At 42.6% G+C, this 20,907-nt stretch overlaps 1 protein-coding gene across 1 annotated transcript in view; it reads left to right on the forward strand.

Annotated features, from left to right (window-relative positions):
• CHST11 (carbohydrate sulfotransferase 11) overlaps window positions 1-20,907 on the forward strand; it is a 179,812-nt gene that overhangs the window by 116,127 nt on the left and 42,778 nt on the right. The window lies entirely within an intron of this gene.

Here is a 20,907-nt window from a genome sequence, read left to right on the forward strand (position 1 = left end):
TTGTGTAGAGCCYGTTCTTCTCCCTCGCGGAGATTTGCAGCTTGCCGGGGCTTTGAAAGACGAAGACGAGCAGAACCAGGGAAGGGTTTGTCTGCAAAAAGAGATACTTGAATTTCTGAGTGCTCACATGGAGCGTAGGTGAGAGATGCCCAGTGTGCTCGGATTTATTGGCCCCATTTTCGCGGCGATGTTGGCAGTACCTGTGCTTGGCACAGGTAAGCGCTTTGCTGAATGGCTGGTCTTGATGCCCGGGCCGCTGCCGCAGACAGCACAGCTTGCTGTTCAGCTGTAGAAAAACACACTGTGGTAGTTTCATCTATTTTAGGTGCGTCACTGGAACCGGCTCAACACAGATATAATAAAAGAACACTTTATAGCAGAGAGGAAACTACTGAAAGAGAATACTGTTGCAAAAAAAGCGTGAAGGAAATTTCCACTGGTTCCCCAGGCCCAGCTAGGTACTGACCTTCGGCAGAGCTGTCCTGTGCTGCAGCAGTATTCTTCCAAAACGTGTCAATATTTGTAAATTTTTTTCCTTTAAAATCGGGACACTTCAGAGGTTCCAGCAAGAAATCAGAAGCATAGTTTTCATTGTTTGGGGTTAAAAAGTGTTAAAAGGTACCTTTTAGAGTTAAATCCACTGGATTTATTTATTTGAGGCCCCTTACGYTTATGGAAAGGGGGGAAGGAGCAAAAAATGTGAAAGGACAGARCGATAGGTGACCTAAGTGAGAGTGTTTGCAGCCCTTTCCTTCTGAAGTAGTCCCTGCTCTGTGAGCAAGGTGAAATGTCCTTCAGCTTCATTACTTTGCCATCTCCACGTGGCAGCCCCGGGACARGAGGCTGCTGCGCTTGGTGGGAAATGGCACATTCACCGTCACGCCTCCTGTCTCAAAGCCGTTCTGGCTGGGTGCTGTGTTTAGGGCTGCCATGGGAGCAGGAATGGGGCCGGATTTGTGGCTGCAGACCAGCCCCTGCACAGGGGCAGCCAGGCCCAGAGCTCCCCACGTTTCCTCAAGCTCTGGCCCTTTTCTCGGCCACTGCTAGCTCCTGTAGCCCAGTGTTATTGACAAGCTCCAACRAAAAAGAGCTCTTGGAAAAAGGAAAATTAAAAAGCAGCATTTATTGTTTGCTCCTATTCATTAGCCCCTTTCTTTCGGAAGTAATTGTGGGCTAGCAATGAAAGCYAAACCAAACAGATAGCAGAGTAAAACTTAATTTTTAATAAAGGATGGCAATCTATGTGCTCAGGATGCATGCAGGATTTTCACATTGCATCTGTAAAAGCTCCTCTTCACAGTAAGTATTGGACCTGAGCTCATGAGTTGAACCAAGAAGCCTGAGGGAAAGTCCTGTGTTGCCAGCAGAGCCGGGAATGCCCGCTCAGCCCCATAGCTTTTGCTGGAAAACCTTTGCCAAAGTCACAGTCTCTGTTCCCCTTGTGAGGGGACGCTGGAATACCTTGACGAAACCTCAGGATTTTGGTGTGGATAAAACCCGAGCCTGGCTTCTCCATAGCGTGCGCCAGTGGTGATAAGTTGGCTTTGAACGGCAATGAATCATCAGCCTCTCGCGGTAGACACAGAGGTCCGCGTCCGCGCCTTGCCCGTGCCAGATGCCAACTGCTGGGGCGGTTCCAGCGAGCGTATCGTCCCTTCTGAGCAGAAGGGGCCCCTTTTCATCAGAGGTTTGTGTCAAGTGTTAAACTGATCTTAATTTAGGTTATCCCTTGCTCCACTGATCTTGACGCACTATGTTTTCTTCCCATCTGGCCAAGATTTGGCATTTTCTTGAAAATGATTTCTTTCTTTTTTTTTTTTTTTTCCCCTCCTTGTCTTGGGTATAAGATAAAATAAAGAGGCTTTTGTGAGAACTGCCTTTTTAGGAAAAGAAAAAAAACTGCATGTGTATTAAGATGGAAAACTTTACTTTCTTTATTAAACCTTGTTGTGAGGTTGACTCAAAATATGTTTGTTAACAACACAGTCCTGATCCAAACCAAAAGATTACACTTCCTTCATGGATGAAGGTTCACATTTATTTTGTAGATTTTGGTTCACATTCTTTTAGTCTGCTGGGGAAAAAAATCGTGTTTTTTTTTTTTTACATTTTCACTACCTCTTTCTCCTTCTCCCATTCTTTATGTTCACCTTTAGTCTATATGATTTATAAAAATAACCCTAATTCTCTTCTGCTCTGGATAAACCAGTAGCTATTATAAACTAGAAGAAAAAGCCCCTTTCAAATGGGTGATATTCAGTGTTTGTTTAATTTCAGTGGGGCTTTTTAAAGGTGTAATGCAAGTAGAGTTTATTACTATTTGAGTCTTTAATTGCTGTAGTAATATTTTTTTACAGCTCCTTATTTTTATGTTTAAGGGTCCCCAGACACTTTGATTTATTGGCATTGGTGAATGATTGATAAATGATTGAGGTTAAATAGAAAAACTGAAGGCATTGTGCAAAATATAAATGGTGCCAGAATGACCATGCAGGAGCCACTAATATATTTAATGCGATGCATACTATACAGCTGCTACAAGCTACAGCCAAAGCTACCACAAATGCCAACTGTTCCCTGGGAAGGGGGGAAAAAAAAGTAATAACAATAAGAGTGTTTTTTCCCCYGCTAATCAGGAGAAGTGCAGTTTGTTCTTCTGCAGTCCAGCTTTTCATTTCAGTGTCTAATGGTGTTTATTTATGGAATATCATAACCTCACACATACACACAAAAGAAAGGTTACAGACAGRGTTTTCACTGGCACCTAAAGCAGTTAGGCACCTAATTTCTGTAATATTTCAATGAGAGTTGGTTATTTTTGTCTCTTAAGTGCATTTGAAATTGCAACTAGGGGTTCTGTTTCAGATTTATTTGCACACTCAGCTGTCACTGCCATTGGTAGGTATTTTGCATGCATCAGATTTGGGGCTCAGGTGCCTGGCAGAAAGTGTATTTTTATATTACCTATATTTTTAACCTAAAACACAAGCAGTTTATGTTTAGCAGAATGAGAAGTAAAGGATGAACACCGAAGATGCTTGCTGAACAATAAACTTCTGCAAATAGCACTTTCCATGCATGATGCAGTCCATATTAAGTGACTTTTGATTGCTGTTATTTCTTTATRCCTTGTAATATATGTAAAAGTTTGTGCTTTAGGAGGAAAAACACGTGGATACACTCAGAACACGTGTGTTTGAGAGRGAGCCCTGAGACACGGGAAAAGGTGAGCAGTGAGTGCTTATGGTGAAGTTTTCAAGTGCCCCTAGCCTTTACTTAATTACTAACTTTCAAAACTCCTGCACGCTTTCYCTATAATTTCTTTATCTTGAGGCAGGCGTATTCTTGCGTTCCAGCTGGAGTTATCCACAGTGTGAAAGGTTGCTTTCCATACAAAGAGAAAAGGATAAGCAGGCACAGCACAATATAAGCGCATGCTTGTTTTTAAATATGTAGGTTGAAGTCAATGCACGCTGAAATCCAACCGTGCTCTTTCCATGGGTTATCTATTTTAACTCTGAGGCATTGTTTCCAAAAACTATGAATGAGTGTTAATAGGAATAGCGTGCAGAGTGAAAATTGCTGTGCAAGTGATCAAGGTCTGCGGGAAAAGCGTGTGTGTCGGCAGGAGATTCAAATACTACGTCGTGTACTGATAATCTCCATCACCTAGGCAATCAGGGACGGGAAAAACTCAGCTGCTGTAGCATAATTTGGGGGGGGGGGGCAGGGAGGCTGACATACACCCAGTGCCTCTGCATCTCCAAATGTGCTGCACCACCTAAGGTRTTAGTTAGCAGAGGAAATTTTAAATTCTCAGCAAGTATATACTTATCCCGTCCCCAGCCACGTATGTCTCTGTTTCCCTCCTACCAGATCTAGTAATTGTGAAGCCATGGGATCCACTCTGTTACCTCATATTTATGCCCTGTTCCCCCTTCCCAAATATTTCTTCAGACAGTGAGCTGGTCAGATTCACTGCACGGGAAAATAGCAGGCAAGGAAGGAAAAATGGGACTACTCGTTTCAGCAGGAGTCCACCGTTAAGTCGAATGAAGCGTGACACAGACCTGCGCTGTGACATGCACCGGCTGACTTCAGCTGAGATCTGGAGCAGGACCAGCTACCCCATATGTTCGCAATCAAAAAGTCATTAAAAATACACACTGACAAGTTACTCAGCTGGGAGTCAGTCTGTGAAATTGTGCATTATGTGGTAGCTCAGACCTGGTGTTCAGAGTAATCTTACCTAATCCTGTGAATCTGCAGGAGCAGGGAGAAGGGTGGTTGCTCTAGTTGGATTTTCAGTTTCTTAATCTTTAGGGAATGTTTTTCCTTCCACCAGCCTTGGTAGGTGTGTGCTCTGTAGGGCTTAGTACTGAGGATCTTCTTTGCTGGCATGCATTTTGATGAAACTCAGTGGAAAACAAAAGGAATAATTAATTTTGTCTCTACATTAACAACATGAGCCAATCCAATCATCTGATTTGGGCTCYGATTTCAGTTTATGAATATAAAGTTCATTAAAAGGATCACATGTGCAAGAACATTTAGCAGATCTAAAGCAAGTTCTTCTGAAATTACAGTTAATGGACTGTGCTGCTGGGAGCTAGTGATTTTCTCTTCCTCAACCATGTTCAGAAAGAAACCTGATTCTTAGGACCTTGAGCTAGAGAGTGATTCTGCCTGTGGTTGGGCAAACTGGGCAGTCCTGAAAGGGAAGAGAGAGGGGGAACGTGGGTGATGTGACAACACTGGATGATGAGAAGTGTGACAGCAGCAGGCACATCTGTGCTGGCTGTAAGGCTCCCTGCCACCTCRGTATGCAGCTGGAGAAAATTTGGAGCAAGCAGATAGTCCCTAAGCATCGTAGAGTGGGAGSAAGCTACATGGTAACATGCAATGAGCAAGATCAGAAGCGGATTATTGCGGGTTTATACAGCACTCTGGCAATGAAAAATAATTTGATACCAAAAAAGCAACAAATTAGATGTTGCGGTAATTTCCTGTTGGCAACGATGCTTACACTCCGGTGGTTCATGACTGACAAATCTTGCGGGCTCTCCATGCATACAGGTGCCACTTGAAAGCACGGTGGGCTCCGTCCTAATCCGTGAGGAACTTGACATTACCACTAACTATTTCTTTCCTAGTCCTGGCCTTCTCTTACAGACTGTGTCATCTGTGTCTGTTTTCTATGGGATACGGCTCTTTCTAGCGGTCTTCTRTAACAAATAACCAGGGATCCTCTCTGGTTTCCTACACAGCGGCTTCCTCCAGATGTGGAGATGTAACTAAAGTTTGTGCTGCTTTGCCTATCAGCGTCTTGCCCTGCGGCCCTCCTGTCACTCTTCTTCCAAAAGTGCAGGCACAGCACTTAAAGGAAGTGAAGGAAAAATGTGGGAGAAGATGATAGAAAAGTCCATTTTGAATGCATCCAAGGGAGAAATTTAAACCTTGAGCAATTACTTAAGAAACCAAATTCTTAAGAACTTCTCTGGGGTATGACAGTCTTCAGAAAAATGAAAATCATTAAGCAGTCAATCCATGCTCAGAGTTGAGCCTTAGATAAATTATCAACTCTTGAAGGCACAATTTTGTTAATCGTCTACAATTACATACTTTGTTTTTGCATTAGGCCAGCTGTGCTGAAAGTTCCTATGCCTCTGGTGCATTTTCCATTTTTTAATGGCTAGTATTAAACCTCAACAATCAGGAGCTTGTTTTTATGTCAGAAAAAGTTCAATGTGTGATCTTTAAAATTAACTCGGTAATTTTAGACCCTCATTATTATTTGCAGAGTTTTGTTTGTTTGTTTATGAATCCCTTCTTTCCTCATTTTGGTTATTCAAGTATGTTCTTTCTCTCTTTGGTGTTATTTTTGCTTGGCAAGCACTTACTTGAACCCAGAAGGAGATGCTTCTTGTTTGGATTAATGCAGATCTGAAAAGCTTGTGTGCATATATTTGGAATATTAAAGGATTCGATAAGGTGTGAAAGTATGTTTTTATTTGTTTACTTGCTGGTAAGGTAAATGCAGTGTAAACCTATTTTGGAGCTTATTTATTCTCACACATTCACYGTGGCATGCAGACTTACCTCACTTTTTGGGATGTGGGACAAGGACAAACACAGGACTGTGTAAATGGGTGTGTTTACCACAGCTGAAAATGTGATTCCCAAAGTCCAGGATGTGTAAAAATATGCAGTAAAAATACTGATGACGTGTGTGAGTCAGACAGTGCCTCTGAAGGGTGGGGCTCCGAAATACAAATATAGCACTTAGGTTTSTTCCCTTTCTTTTTCCTCTTCAGAAAGGGGAATCAGCTCAAAAGGAAAATGAAATGGCTGTGTTTTCTCCTTTTCTCTGGATTAGGTAAAGCGTRTAGCAACTGAAGGCACAACGGCAGTAAGGTGCTGAGGGCTCTGTATGGAGAAGTGAGTAGTACTAACTAGAGGCAGTGTTACTGGACTCTAGAGACTCTGCGGAGGTAAAACCAGCAAAAGGGCTCCCCATCTTCACTTGCGATGTGGAGGAGGATGGAGGTCCCAGTGTGTCAGACCTGCTGCCCCTGGATGGGAGTGAAACGAGTAGAGAGATGCCCAGCACTGCTCTGGTGCCTCCTGGGTACACGGGGTTGTCCCTTATGCCCAGCAACCACCGCCTGAGTCTGGGCAGTGTGACTCCGTTTCTGAATCTGAGAAAAGTGCAGGTAATTCCCCAAAGTGCAGGAGCAAACGGCTCTGGGAAAGGGCATCCAGGGGTTTTCCCAACCTGACTCAGTAATGGGTAGTTGACCTAAGCTGACAATGGTTGGACTCACTCATCTTCTGGAGCAGTCACCAACAGAGATTTGATGCTATGCGTGGAATGAGTTTTGATTCCCATTGCTATTGCAGAGCCTCATCTGTACCTTGTTACTTGCAGCTCTCACAAAAAAAAATAAATCACARGAAGAGTTAAAACAACTCCCTTACTGTGAGGAGGACTGGCTATGTTACAGCAGTGAAGGTTTACTCTTCACCACAATAACTTCTTGTTTTTTATACTCAACACAGGAAGTTAGTTGTCTTTTAGCTCGGTAATAAGTTTAGTTTTTTTCTGAAACCCTGCATTAGGTGAAACCTGCTGCAGATCTTGTAGAAAGCCCATTTGAGTGAATGAAATGAACTAGCTTTGGTGGAGTGTATGAATAAAGACCTAGAGCTTTCAGTATATTACTAACACAAAACACCTTTTTACTGGTTTTGGTAAGCCACTAGCTCTTGAATTGCTTTTGAAGTCTCAGGAGGATGTAGAAATCACTGCATCAACAAAGGGTGTTTCTTACTGCCTACATCTGTAAAGGAAAAAATCTGATCATATGATCCAGCAGAAGCAAGTTCTTTAAGAATAATACCTGGCACTTGTTTATAGCGTGTGTTAGAACACAAATGTCACAAAGCAACACCCCTGAAAGAGAGATGACTGATGAATCCTTGAAGTCTACTGGAGTGTGTAAAACCCAGCYTCTTCACATGTGAGTAATTCCATCCTGCCCTGCCAGCTCAGTGACGAGTGATCTGTCTGTAGATGCTCTGCATGGTGTATGAAATGTCACTTGGATTATATTCAAGTTTTAGCTTTGGTTTCAAGAGTACAAAAACTGGAAAAGYGTGTTCCTTTTTTTTTTTTGTGAGCAGATTTCATGATTTCTGCAAGAATTTATACATAACTAAAGCAAGGTCCCATAAAAAGAGCCACCTTGTGTCCCACCTTTTATCCCCACAGCATGATTTAAGATTTACAGGCCTCAGTTCTACTCGTAAAGGCTCAAACGTCCTTGCAGGTCTCTGTGGTTGCAGAAAGTCCCATTTAATACATGGGCTTCTCCGTAATCGTAAGATTTATCTTTGTAACTGGGGGCTTGGTGTAACAAAATATCTACTTAAAGAGTCCTTGGATTACAACTTGAAAGTTTTCTTGTAAGCCCACTCTGACCAGCATGAATCTGGGGTATTTTCACTGATCCCAGTGAACTTATTTCTACTTCAACAGAGAGAGAAATCTAACATGAAGTAGTGGTTTGTTTCAGAAATGATTGCCAAAGGTTAAGATGCTACCACTTCCCAGCAACTTGCTACCACCACTGTGCTGGACATTGCAGCTAAGCCCCTGAGCAGAGCTGAAGACAGTGTTTGGCTACCTCAGCCCCCAGCGCAAAGTCACAGAAGTCAGCCATTTAAATGAAGTCAGCGCCTGGTTTTGCACCAAAGAGGTTTAGGAGCTCCTGTGCCATCCCTCGCATTGGCAGAGCCGTGGCTGCAGTCACCTCCAGCCGGTGGGTGTTAGTGAACTGCGGGGATAGCATCACCTTCTGCTGGTGCCCTTCTCGGAGGGATTCTCTCTCTGCCTCTCCAGAAAAGAARCTTCTATTCACTGGAGGAGATTTTCATTTTTATGATTGTGGTATTTAACCATTTAGTTGAGAAGCTGCAGTGACTTTTTGGCTCTCTTTGCCCTAGGCCTTATTGTCTAGAATGGCAAATTTTTATGCTAAATTTTAATACATGCTAAATTTTATTTAAATACAATCATTTATTGTGATTGAAATCCAGAAGAGTGAGTCTGTATTTGTGTGGGGGGGGGAGGGGGGAAGATGATCCCTCTTGCTTTTAATTACCCTCTGTGGCAGGTGTCCTGCTGTCAGTTCTCCAGTTAAAACACTGAATCATGTTAATATTGCAATATGATTTTTTTTTCACTGTGCATTAGTTAAATCACCCCTTTCATTTGTTTTACTTCTACAGAGTAATTAGTCTTATGAAAGATTGTGCAGCTTCTTTCTCTAAACTTGGAAATTAGTTTAATGTGGTGTATTTTCAAAGTCACTTATTTTATGGATAGACCCAATGTAGTTTTCAAGTATTGTACTTGGTTTTTAATTGTACTTTGGTTGTACATCAATTCTAACCAGAATATAGCATTACTCTGATTTTCCTTTTGTTAAATACCTTTGTCACATTACAGACCCAAACTGGTAAAATTAACAAGGTCTTTCATCTTGAGCAGACCTTGGAGGCACCACTCCACATCTAGAGGTCTGCAGGCAGTCAGGGCTGAGTTTGTCCTGAATTTCATGTTAGCTTGAGCTTAGCTGATATTAATGGATGTTTTATTCTACTAACTCCAGTTGGTATTTGAGGATATTCGGATATCTGTGAGGACATTTGTCAAGGAGAAAGCTTTTAGCTACAAAAACTTTATGTTTTAACTTCCCCTGCTTTAACTATTTCCTAGGATATTGCTTCAGGCCTTTCTGGCATAGTCTCATCCTGAATTGGAGAAGTATCCCATAAAATTACAGTTGCAACAGAGAGTCTTTCCTCAAGTCTCAGTGGAGATGTCTAACCCATCTCCTTCTTGAGTGGGAATGTTGTCATACCTGTGTAAAGAAAATCCATTACCACTCTACAGAAACAAACAAAAAAAAAAAGTATTCATCCATTCCCAGTAGTTTTAGATATGCTTTAAGATCTGTCAGTTGATCAGGTGTAAACTGCCTCTTACCATGTAAGGGGTACCTGTATAGGTCCTGATTCAGTGAGACCTTGATGAAGCTTTGAGGCATCTTGGATCTCAAACTCTTTCCCCAAGAAAATCAGGTAGCTTTACAAATACTTGAGATGCAAAGACAAAAGGAGCCTAAAGGTTGTTTTCTTGGCGCCATCTCCTTGTTCCTTTTGCATACTCTTCTTTGTTTGCTCTGCAGCAGCATCTTTGTGCCACAGGTCTGGACCCGTCGTGTTTGATACTGTGTGTGATTACACAACCCCCCAAAATTGTTCTGGCCTAGGGAAGTGCATCATCTTTATATGTTCTTATTTGATATTTCCAACAATCTGTAGGTTATTTCCTTTCTAAAATGGTACTGAGTTTTTGTTTGTATTTTGGATTGGCTTTCCTCCTATGTTTTGATATGTGTTTTACYATCCATTCAGCTGCTCTCTATCCTATCCATTTCCCCATTTAAACTGTCGAACTGAGAAGCTATGGCTTCAAATTTACATTCTTAAAATGTCACTGAAGCCTGCAAGGCATTAGCTTTATGAGGATTTGTTCAAGCATTTCTCACTGACTCCTGCCCTAGGGGGGATCGGAGTTTTAGCTACTGTTGGCAAAAAACACACCGGCAGGCTGCCCAAATCTACTGAAGGCTGTGGCTTGAAAATGTCCACTGCTGTCCTTGGTTTTGGATTTCAGCATCCTYACAGTTTATTAAACAGCCTCAACCAGCGAGTTTCACAATTCTTCAAGCTCTGTATCCTTCCTTTGGTTTCGTTTGAGGTATGCTGCTGGAAATCCTCACAAGCAGTCTTAAAGTGTGGCTGCTTTGTTGGAAACAAAGCGCTACCTGTAGTAGAAAACCTGTTTGGCTGAATGGTTGTCTAACCTGATAGCTGTTTTGCGAAGGAGGCTGTCAGGTCGCTCCCAGCGCAAGGCACTGTTGTTTGRTAGCCTGGTAAGGGGGCAGAGGCAGGTACTTTTCTCGCTCCTAGCCCGGGCAGTAATCTCTGCACCTCACTTTCCTTGTCTGGTTAACGTGGATAAGGGTATCTGCTTGCATCGGGGAGGCACTGTGAGAATAAATGCTGTGTCTGCAAAGCACGGGGAATGAAGGAAGCATTTGGGTAGACATTGCTTCTGTGATCTCTGATGATCTAAACAGTGATTCCCTGTATGTGCAAAGTACCATCACCACTTCAGTCTTGAAGTGAACTTTCCAACTTATTATCAGACTGGATATGCTGTAAAGTTGTTTCYCCCACTTCTTGGCTTTCAAACTCAACCTCATTTCTTGCTGTTGCTTCCYGTCAGGAATACCTAGGGATTGAGAAGAGTAAAGCACCCACTGGATTCTTAATCAGCCAGTTACAATAACAGTATTTCTCATTTATATGGCATCATAATGTGAGGAGCTGAACAAAGCACTACTGTTACTAATTAATGAAGCTTAATAAACCCCACGGGGTATCACTATAGTTATTATAGTGATATACAGACAGGGAGAAGGAGACTCAGAAGGGTTCAGTGACTGTGCAACATCACATAGGCTTGCAGCAAACCCAAGAGTTAGATCCCATCTCTTTGGCACCCGGTCCTGATTTCTAGCAACGCAGCTCCCATTTCACTTCTCACATAGAAAAGACAAAAGATAGTATTATAAAACTGGTGGGATTTTACAGAATGGATTTGGGGCTCTATCTTTGTTAGCAATATTACTGTCTCCAAGTGCCTCCCTCAGAGACCAAAGCCCCAAAGCAATAAGGACTGCTTATCCATCTAGGAGAGCCTATGGTCCAGAGGGCTTCCAAATGCCATTATCTGCTCTTAAAGACCTTTTTGGTAACTTGTTACAGTGTTAAACAGAGAAAATCTGACTATGAGAGAAATTATGTTTAAAACTGCTCTTTGGAAAAGTACAGCAATCTGGTCCTTGTGGTTTCATGTGGACTGGCGTGGTAACAAGCATCATTTCTCCCTTTACTACTCCCCCCATACCCCAGCCTTAACTTTATGTCTGCTATAAAATGTTGAGAGATGCTGTCCTGTCTCTGGCGTGATGATAGATCGCAGTAATAACACAATAGGGATCGTAAGTGTCTGCAAGGGGAAGAGATCTCAGGAGCAAATCCAGAGGTGAAACCAACAGAAGATTTATTTTGTCCCGTGCTCTGTTGCTGTCTGGAAGAAGGCTTTGCTGCTGCTGCACCGCTGTATTGCTGCCTATAGCCAAGTTTTATATTAATAACTGGCTTGAGTCAGGCAGAGCACAAGCGAGCACTTTATTTCATTCTGTCTGAGACGCACATTAACCTCGTTCTTCTTTCATATTATAGGGTCAAACCCCATCTATCCGAACAGTCCAAAAGCTCCTCACTGGAGGCTGGGGCTGCTCCCCTGCTGTGGCTGCTGGAGCTGCCATGAGCCTCCCTTCCTTCCAGAGGGAAGGATTCACCTTTAGGGCTTTTGCCCCCATAGACAGACAGAGGTGTGAGAAGAGGGACCGTTCTGGGGCTTTCCCTTTCTAGCACCCTTTCCCTCCTGCTGAATTAATCTTTGGCCAAGCTCCCTCCTGAGGTGCTACCTTGGCTAGAGAGAACATGGGCTTTGGCACAAGGAAGGATGGGACAGATTGAGTGTTTGACCATCCAGTGTTATGTCGTCTGTGCTGGGTAAGATCTTCTAAAGAGTGATATTAAAATGATTTTGCCTCTGCTGAGGCTCTGTGAGGGTAATTGAAAGTATATTGGTAGTCACTTGCTCCTTTAAACTCTTAGTCCAGTCTCCAGGGCCACGTTTCCCCACCATCATGGGTCCCAAATAAGAAAAAAATTAAGAGTTGTGTCTCCAAAATTGTATGATCTAAGGGAAAAAAAAAAAAAAAAAAAAAAAAAGCTTAAGACAAATTTGCTTTTACTTCTTGGTTCTTTCTCTCTTTGTTTCTGACCTTGAGGTTATATTTTTCAAATCTCTGTGATACAAGAATCAGGGAGGTAGCCTGCTTTCCCTGACCTCAGTTGTCTGGTGAGAGTCTCAATCTTATCATTTAGGTGTGTTATCTAAGGAACTTAATCCTTCCTGTTGGCCACAAGGCTATAAGAACATACTAGTATTATGAAGCTTACCATGTATTCAAAGCAGTTGGCAGCAAGGCATTTCCAGATCCTGACTGTCTGCAACAATTGAAAATGAGTTCTGTGCTTGGAAAACTTAAATTTACTCGAAAAAATATTTTCTTGGACTTCAAGAGCATATATAAACTGGTTCTGACAGAGAACCACTGGTCTTTTGAAAATTGAAATCTTGGAGGTTCACATAGCTCTAGAGACTAAATTGTAACAAGGTACATCTCCTATGTGAAGCAGAAGCCAACTTAGGACAAAAACAGTGCATTCACAAAGGTTATTTTTATTATTATTATTTTTGTCTGGATTGGACGCTGGAAAGAGTGACTGTTTTGAAATGGATGAACGTTGTAGTAATTGCTAAGATACCAAGCACAATCTGCRAACAGAGATAAAATCAGTGAAGCAGCACAAGTTGTACCCAATACACAGCGAAGTCCACAGCAAGTCTCCTCATCCAGACCTGGATCGTGCAATTTTATGAGCGCAAATGGGAGCCTCTGCAGATGCTGGAGGTTCAGACCGTGCTGGCGACGTGGCAGCATCAGGCCCTTTATGGGCTGCAAACCATCATGCAGGGGTACGTCAAAGCGTGACCGCTCTGCGAGAGGGCTGGAGCTCTGCTCTTGGACTTAAAACAAATGACACATTGAAATCACCCCTCCTCACTCCTGAAAAATTTCAGGCGGTCTTACTTCTATTTGTTTGTTTATTTATTCCTGTATTTAAAGGAGGAAAGTGTTTCAGAGCTCGTGAAAAGCCAAGTACCCAGCAGGACTAAGAACAGCCAGAAAGGATGCTGGCCAGCACAGGGCCATTTTCTTCAGCCCACTTGGCCAGAGCACCCCAGGCTTTACTGATAATAATCCCATTCCTGCCCTATGCCCCTCCAGAGCACTGGCTGCTGATTGCACCTCTGGGTTGGTTTGTTGTTGTTGTTTGAATCTATAGCCTGTATGTGTCTTAGGCTTTATTTGTGTATTAGACTTTATTGGGCACCGTTAAAAAGTGAATGAAACAAGGAACAACAAATGAAGCTTTTATTTCAAGCACAGTTGAGTTAAACAAGTGATCAGTCCTTCAGCTAGAGGAGTGAATTTAGTGGTTACAAAAAGCAGACCAGAAAACACAGAGAACTGCTTTGGGTGTGTGTTGGGGGGAAAGCGTGAGACAGTGGGAAACAAGGAGTTATTCAGCTGATGAAGGGACAGACACAAATGAAGGGGGTAAGGGGTGCAAGACCTTGTGTCGAACAGCATTTCATTTTAAATACCCCAGCTTAAGCCCATTTATTGGAAGGGAATTTGTATTGAAAAAGGCAGGATATTTTCCTGTGCGTATCAGCAATGACAAGGCATAAAGAGCAGCACTGTTTGATCAAGCTTTCACAGGTAATGTAATGTTTCCACTAGGAATTAAGCATTAAACTTTCAAGTTTTATAATGCAGAGGTGGGTAGAGGGGTGGGAAACTTGTAGCAAACAATAGCTTAATACAGCTCAAAACAGCACACTGAAAACATGCATAATAGCTTTATTGCCTTATAGAGGCAAGGCAAAACCCCTGTCTCTGCAGGCTGATAGAGCTGTGTGATCCGTGCCAGTTTGCAGCAGTCCAGGACCCAGGGCTGTAGTATTTTTTTTAAAGCTTAAAAAAGGCTGTAAATATTTAAACCAAAAACATAGCAATAATACCATTGCTTTTACTACAGAGTTTGCATGAGTGTGCCCTAATGAAGCTGAGAGCGCACACTGTAAGTTGAGAATGAGGAGCAGTCCCTCCTGTGAATGGTGTGTGCTCAGAAGCTGCTCAGAGTCTGACCACAGAAATCGCAATATGAGCAGCCCGATGGAGACAGGGGACAGCTCTTCCCAGGCTCCCAGCACGGCCCTGAGCAGTGCGTTCGTGGCCAACTCCTGTCCTCCTGCTAAACTTCAAAAAAAAAAAAAAAAAAAGAAAAAAAGAAAAAAAAAAAAAAAAAAAAAAAAAAAAAAAAAAAATCCAAAAGATTTGCAGACCTTCTGTCTTTGTGTTCCTTCACCTGTAAAAGCAGGATTTGTTTTTAATATGTGATTATAATTTAAGGCTTGTGAGAGGAATTTCCAGCTTTGGAGGAAGGCATGCAACAAGAGTACACAGGGCAAATTGTTTTGATTAAAAAGTCATTTGCGTAGCCCTTTTCAACTCAATGACACGTGGGCTTCAGTATTTCCCAGATCCCAGGTCTAGGTGTCAGGCACCTTAGGCTAATTGTGTAAGCTTTTTGCACAGTGCTTCTAGCGTCCAAGTTGCCAGTTTAAGCCTCTCTGCGTGGTACCATGTTGWGTTATGGAGAGGTACCATAATCTCCCCAGATGTCAAGGAGACGCAGCTGTGCTAAGAGGTACGGCCCTTTCTAAAACTGGACCGAATTTGGGTAGCCACAAACACTGAGGGCCTGGTCCCTCCCTGCGTTGGCAAACTTGGCCTGAAGGAGCTCTCTCGGGTCCCCAGGGGAGTTTCTTCTCGAGCACAGAAAAAATTACGGAACACCTCCTCCTTTCCCGGTCATCACAAGCCACAGGATAGATCTGAGCTCCGTAGATCCTGATCTAAGGAAAGAGCAGAAGGCACGAGCCCAGCGACCACAGAGCCTCGGCCTCGAGTGCAGATGGCCGCATCTAGCTGTAGTAGTTCAGAGAAGGGAGGTGAGGAACGAGGAAGAAATGCCAGGACAACCTGGCCACTTTGTACTATCCGTAACTGCTAAAGTAGCTTCTGGGTTGCCAGACGTGTTTCCTGGCACGCACATGGTACGCTTTCTAAGTTGATGCTGAATTATATGAGCTGGTGTTGGAATTCCACTGAAGTATTTTTTAAGAATATCTTTGGCCGAAATCATATGTTTAAAAAAAAGGGGGAAAAAAAAACTAAAGTATATAGTGAGAGGTGGAGGTTAGAACAGCAGACCAAAATAGACTAACATCCAACAGATTGCATCTAGGCTTGCATTCAGGCGTGTAGTTACACTGACTTCAGCAGAGCTGTTGTCTTGATCACAGTTTTGTAACTCATCCTGAGGTTTAACTGGGTTGTTATCCAGACGAAGAGAGCAAGATCTTACAGGTGGATATGGCTGGTAGTAGAAAAGAGGTTACAAGCTTGCTGCCCAGAAAGGAGTCAGAATTGTGTTGCAGACATATGTAAAAAAAACAAGGCAAAATTCTGCCCAAAAGGAAGTCCTGAACAACCCTTATAATTACCATGTACAAGCTGTTTCTTTAGAAGAGTCACCTCACATTTCTCATTGCCTTTTTAAATAAAGTGCAGGCTATTTCTTTTCCAGTCTAAAAAAGGCCAGTGTATTTCCCTAGATATGTCCCTACTTTTCTCTCGAAAGATTTCTATTTATAGTTTGTGAAATATTGGCAAGTATGCAGAAGATGTAGGCTGTGCTATTGCAAAACCCAGCACATGTCATCACCAAGCAATTGCCATACAGGAACCTTAAATTAGAAATATAACTGGCTTGTTAGTAGTTGAGCTGCGTGAATAATTGATTTCTTCGGCTGGCTGCCCAGCCCAGCAAAATAACTGCAATTTGTTTGAGGTCAGCAAAAGAGAGGGGTTTCCCAATACGGAAATAAAACCTAAAATGAAGGGCGATTAATTTTTTTGTTTGTTTGTTTATTAACTTGTGCTGAATGATTCTCTTACAGAATAGAGAAAAAATGTCTGCTTGCATGCTAGTTTTAAATTCGCCCTGATTTAATTTTCTTTACGAAAAACAGCCAGTCATTTTAAAATTTTATTATTGATTAAACATTTTAATTTTTCACTCCCTGAAAATTCATCTTTTTTTTGGTTGAAATGATCTCTTGAATTTGTGGACAGATTTATTTGGCCTGAAGATATATTTTTAARGAAAAAGAACTGCCGCGGGGATTTTACCCTATTTTCTAAAATTTCTAAAGTACTCTCTGCTTCCCTGGAAATCAGTTGTTTGTTTCCAGTTTATTCTGTTCTCTTTAGTGAGAAGGTGGAGGTAATTTGAAGCTTTTTGAGTACAGTAATTATGATTTTAAAGAATGAGCAAAGTGATTTGGTGTGTTGCTACGTTCAGATATTTATACTGTCACCCTACAGGACATACACCACTGAACTCACTGGATCCTGGCCTTAACCTCTGCAGCCACCATCCATAAAAGCAACCCAAGTTTTGATTACATCACCTTTGGTCTGTGAAGATTTCCCACACCTGAAAGGATGAACCTGTCATAGTTTAGACACTGATCTATTTAGATTAGAAATTGAAATTAAATTAAATAATGTTGCTTTAGTTCATCAAGGCAGCATATCCCTATCACCAACGCAGATAATTTGTTGGTGCTCTGATAAGCCGGTGTTTCAATGAAACCTTCTCCTCTGTACAGCCTGTGAATGAAGCAGTGGGCAGTCCATGAAGGTGCATGATGGYAGCTCTCAGAAAAAATACTTTGTAGAAATGCTTGTTCATTAGCAGTTCCACARCTTGCGAGCAGAACGAAGGCATTATATTTAATATGAAAATGCAGTGTGACAAGAGGTGCCGTATGAGAAGTATGGAAGTGGGGCATGCGCRGGGACAGTGGAAGAGAGTCTGGGAGCTGTAACATAATCCTGATTTCTTGCTTTACAGCTGGTTGTACATAACGGAGCTTGAAAAGCATTTTCTTCTTTTTTTAATGTAGAATATCAACAAAAATGGATGATACAGTTTTTGTAAAACCTGTTACGCTGTTTTCTCCTCCAGCTCACTTTAGGTGCATTGTGATATGTGAGATACAGGCTTTGGTTACTTCATTGGCTTCTCTGTCAGAAAATGCAGTTTTGGCGTGAAGAACKTGTAACATTCTACATTCTACATTTTTAAAAAATGTTTTAGGTATTCAGGAGGCAGCAAATACTTTATTCTTTAATGTCTTCGTTTTGCTCCACAATCTTAAGTTCCTCTCTTTGGCTTGGGACTAAGGTTATTTAAACAAATTAACCTTTATGCAATTTGGTACAAAGCCTATGCCAAGGTAATAAGTGAATAATTCACAAGTGTTTCAAATTTGAGAGTGAAACCAGTATTTTCCAATCTCAGACTTTTCGTGAGCTAGGTGTCTGGGACATTGAGACAGAGGTTGTAAGTAAAGATGATGTATGAGGAAGGGCTGGACGAGTGGCAAGAGCTGCCAGGCTGCAGGGTCCTGCTCCGGGCAGCGCTCCCAAATCCTGGCTCCCAGCATGATGGGCACTCAGGGACCACTTCTTGGCCAGCGGCTTGGGCTTGGAGCAGTTGGGAAGAGTGGTGGGATGGGGAGGATATAAAGGAAAYCAAGAGACTTAGAAACTGTTTTCCATCCCCAAAGCAGACTGTGGTTTTGGACAATAATATTATTCAGCAACGTGAATAGGAAATTGTTCTTGCCTTTATACAAATCAGTGCCTCCACTACATTTCTTGCTGCATGGCAGAATAAATGATGTTTGGTCAGGTACCTGGCCTGTTCACTGCTGTTAATGTTTCATGACAACCGCCATGTGCTGTGGAAATGTTATGATTTGGAGGTTGAAGTATGTCCAAATTTTAGAAACACCCGTGGTCCCCTCAGAGCAAGCTGACACGGATTCATGGGGGCTTGCACTGAGCCCTCACCGAGGTTTTATGTAGTGCTAAGCACACCATCGGTGCCTGGCAAATAGGCTGACACTTTCCTCAGCAAACCCGGCTGCTCGTGTGTGTGCGTGTGTTACGTGCACGTGCACGCTGCTGTGTTAGTACGTTTATTTACATGTATTGTAGCGCTGCTYTGGGGGTTGTGATCCTGAGCACATCGTCTCAGGGTGCCAGACAAACATRCCCCCTGCCAAGCCATTTCTAGCCCCAGAAGACCTTAAAAAGTTGAGGCTTTGCTGTTACATAGATTTTGCACAGGTTATTGTCATTTTAGGTGGGAATGGGGGTATTATACTGAAATAGTTATACCGATTTAACCCCTGGTGGGAATGCAGTTACACGAAAAGGTTGCAGCCTCCTGCAGKAACTGATTTTCCTTCATGTATGTGAATAACTTTACAGATAAGACAAACTTCTAGTGCGAAACAGTAGCATCCTAATAGTTAAAGGCATTTCAGCCTGTATGCGCGTGCAGCGCCTTCGCCTTGGCCCTGCTTCCTCCCCAGTTTAGTCTCCTCGTGTAAACACCAAATTCCTCCGAGCCTGCTTAGAAGTTGAGTCCACGTAGGTCAGGAGGAGGCAGCACATGGGAAATATCCTATTATTAGTATGCAGAAGCAGCACRGAACCGCGGTGTTTTTAGGCCTGCCTTCTAAAGGCTTCTTCGGAGATCTCTGGAACAAAGTTATCAGTGGGCATTTGTTGAAATCGCACAGAGGATTTTTGATGTTGATTGTAGGGGCCTCACTGTGTGCTATGAGGGGGAGGTTGTGGTTTGAATGTGCAAAACAAAAAGGGAAAWTTTTCATTCAACATGGACTCCCTATAAGGAATTTAATTGAAAATATAAAAAAAAAAAATCTATTGAGCATTCAACTGTGAAAACCTGTGAAACCCTTCAGCCTTAAAAACAAAAATTTAGAAAGAAAATTCTCCGTAAACAATGAAGTTTGAATGTGGGGAAGAAAAACACCATCAAAAAATAGCTGAGTCTGAGAGAACTTTATAAGCAGAAAGTGTAGCCAAAGTTGTATTTGCTCATTTTCATTGGTGGAAAGCTTCCAGATTTGGTAGTGATGGGTGACAAATGAAAAGGTTGTTGTTGTTTTTGTTTCCTTAGGTGGTGGCATAAATGAATAGAGCTGTTTTCTTTTCCCATTTGTTATTCCCTCCACAGTGCTCCGGACGGTACGTCTGATACAGTACCACTTGAAGTCCCGGAGAGGTTGCCCTTGAAGGCAGTAGGCGCAGGATCTGTTTAGCTTTATAACCCTAGAAGCAGAGGGCTCTTTCCGATCTCCTGTCTACACGTGTATAATTTGCTGTTGCTTGTGGGCTGCCTGATTAGGCATGATCTCGAGTCATTACTGTGTCTGTTTAGCTTCTGGACAGACACTCTCTGGGCAGGTATAGCGGTCTCAGTCCTAATTGTTCTCTGGATAACGATATATTTAAACTCTCTGAATGCAGAACTAGGTCTGCAGAGGTCCTTTTCTGACACTTGCTCTGCAGGTCGCCTGGGAATTGGCATGGTGGGAGCATCGCGACGAGAGGGATATTGGCTCCTGAGCCCAAGGCTCCGTGGGCACCATGCGGAGTGGGGAGGCTGAGATTTGGGAAGCTGCCGGGAATGTACATGGCCCAAGCGAAGGAGGCTGCTGCAGGCACCACCTCCGACCTCTGACACTCCTCAATCTTCAGCCTCGCTGCTGTAGGGACAATCCCCACTCCTCTCCCATCCTCATCCTCAGCCCCATATGCTGGATGTTCTTCCTTTTGCATTTACCAGCGGCTGTTGGGGGCAGGAGACAGTATTTTGTTTTTAATTCCTCCAGGAGCTCAGTCCTCATTGAGATTTGCCAGGTCTGAGCCGTTGAAAGACAGATATTTGGAGCTGAGTGCAAAAATTGTCTTGGGGGGAAAATGGAGCTGGTTGGTTTTGCTTAAAAAATGAAATAAAATAAAGGTCCCACTAAAATTTACCCATGGGCCAAGAACAAACATGATAAATTGCAGCCCAGAGGGTAATTCTGCTGGAAAGGTAAAATCATCTAAAAATAGCACCTTAGAATGAAAGTGCTTCATTGACAATAACTACAGTGTTGCTACGGTGATGCTGGAAAAAAATATCGTCGATACTTATACGGCCACCGAGCTGCTCTCCTTCCCTCCCGTGGAATGAATCAACTGTTAGTATTAAAATTAAAGACAAATTTGGTGTTACACTGCAGTTTTTTTCTTGCCTGAATGCTTTTCTGTTCCACTGAATGTCAAGCAGACAAATGAAGCGCCAGCAGAGAAAGGCATTGAAACAAAGTTTATTGGTCAACTCAGTGATCTGTCTCCGTTTTGTCTCACTTGCAGTGTGATGCCATTTCTTTTTATCAGAGCAGCTTGCTTCAGGAGCAGAAAGCCTGCGGTCAGAATGAGACCCAAAGAAAACAGCTTGATGGGACTGTTTATGGCTTTTTTCTGCCTGCGGCAAATAAAGGACTTTGCGTTGGTGAAATCCTGAGCCTTTTGTTTCGTCCTGTTCAGGTTAAACACCTCAAAAGCT

The sequence above is a fragment of the Rhea americana genome, unplaced genomic scaffold (genome assembly GCF_003343005.1).
Source record: "Rhea americana isolate MKP2758 unplaced genomic scaffold, rheAme1 scaffold_79, whole genome shotgun sequence".
Lineage (NCBI taxonomy): Eukaryota > Metazoa > Chordata > Aves > Rheiformes > Rheidae > Rhea > Rhea americana.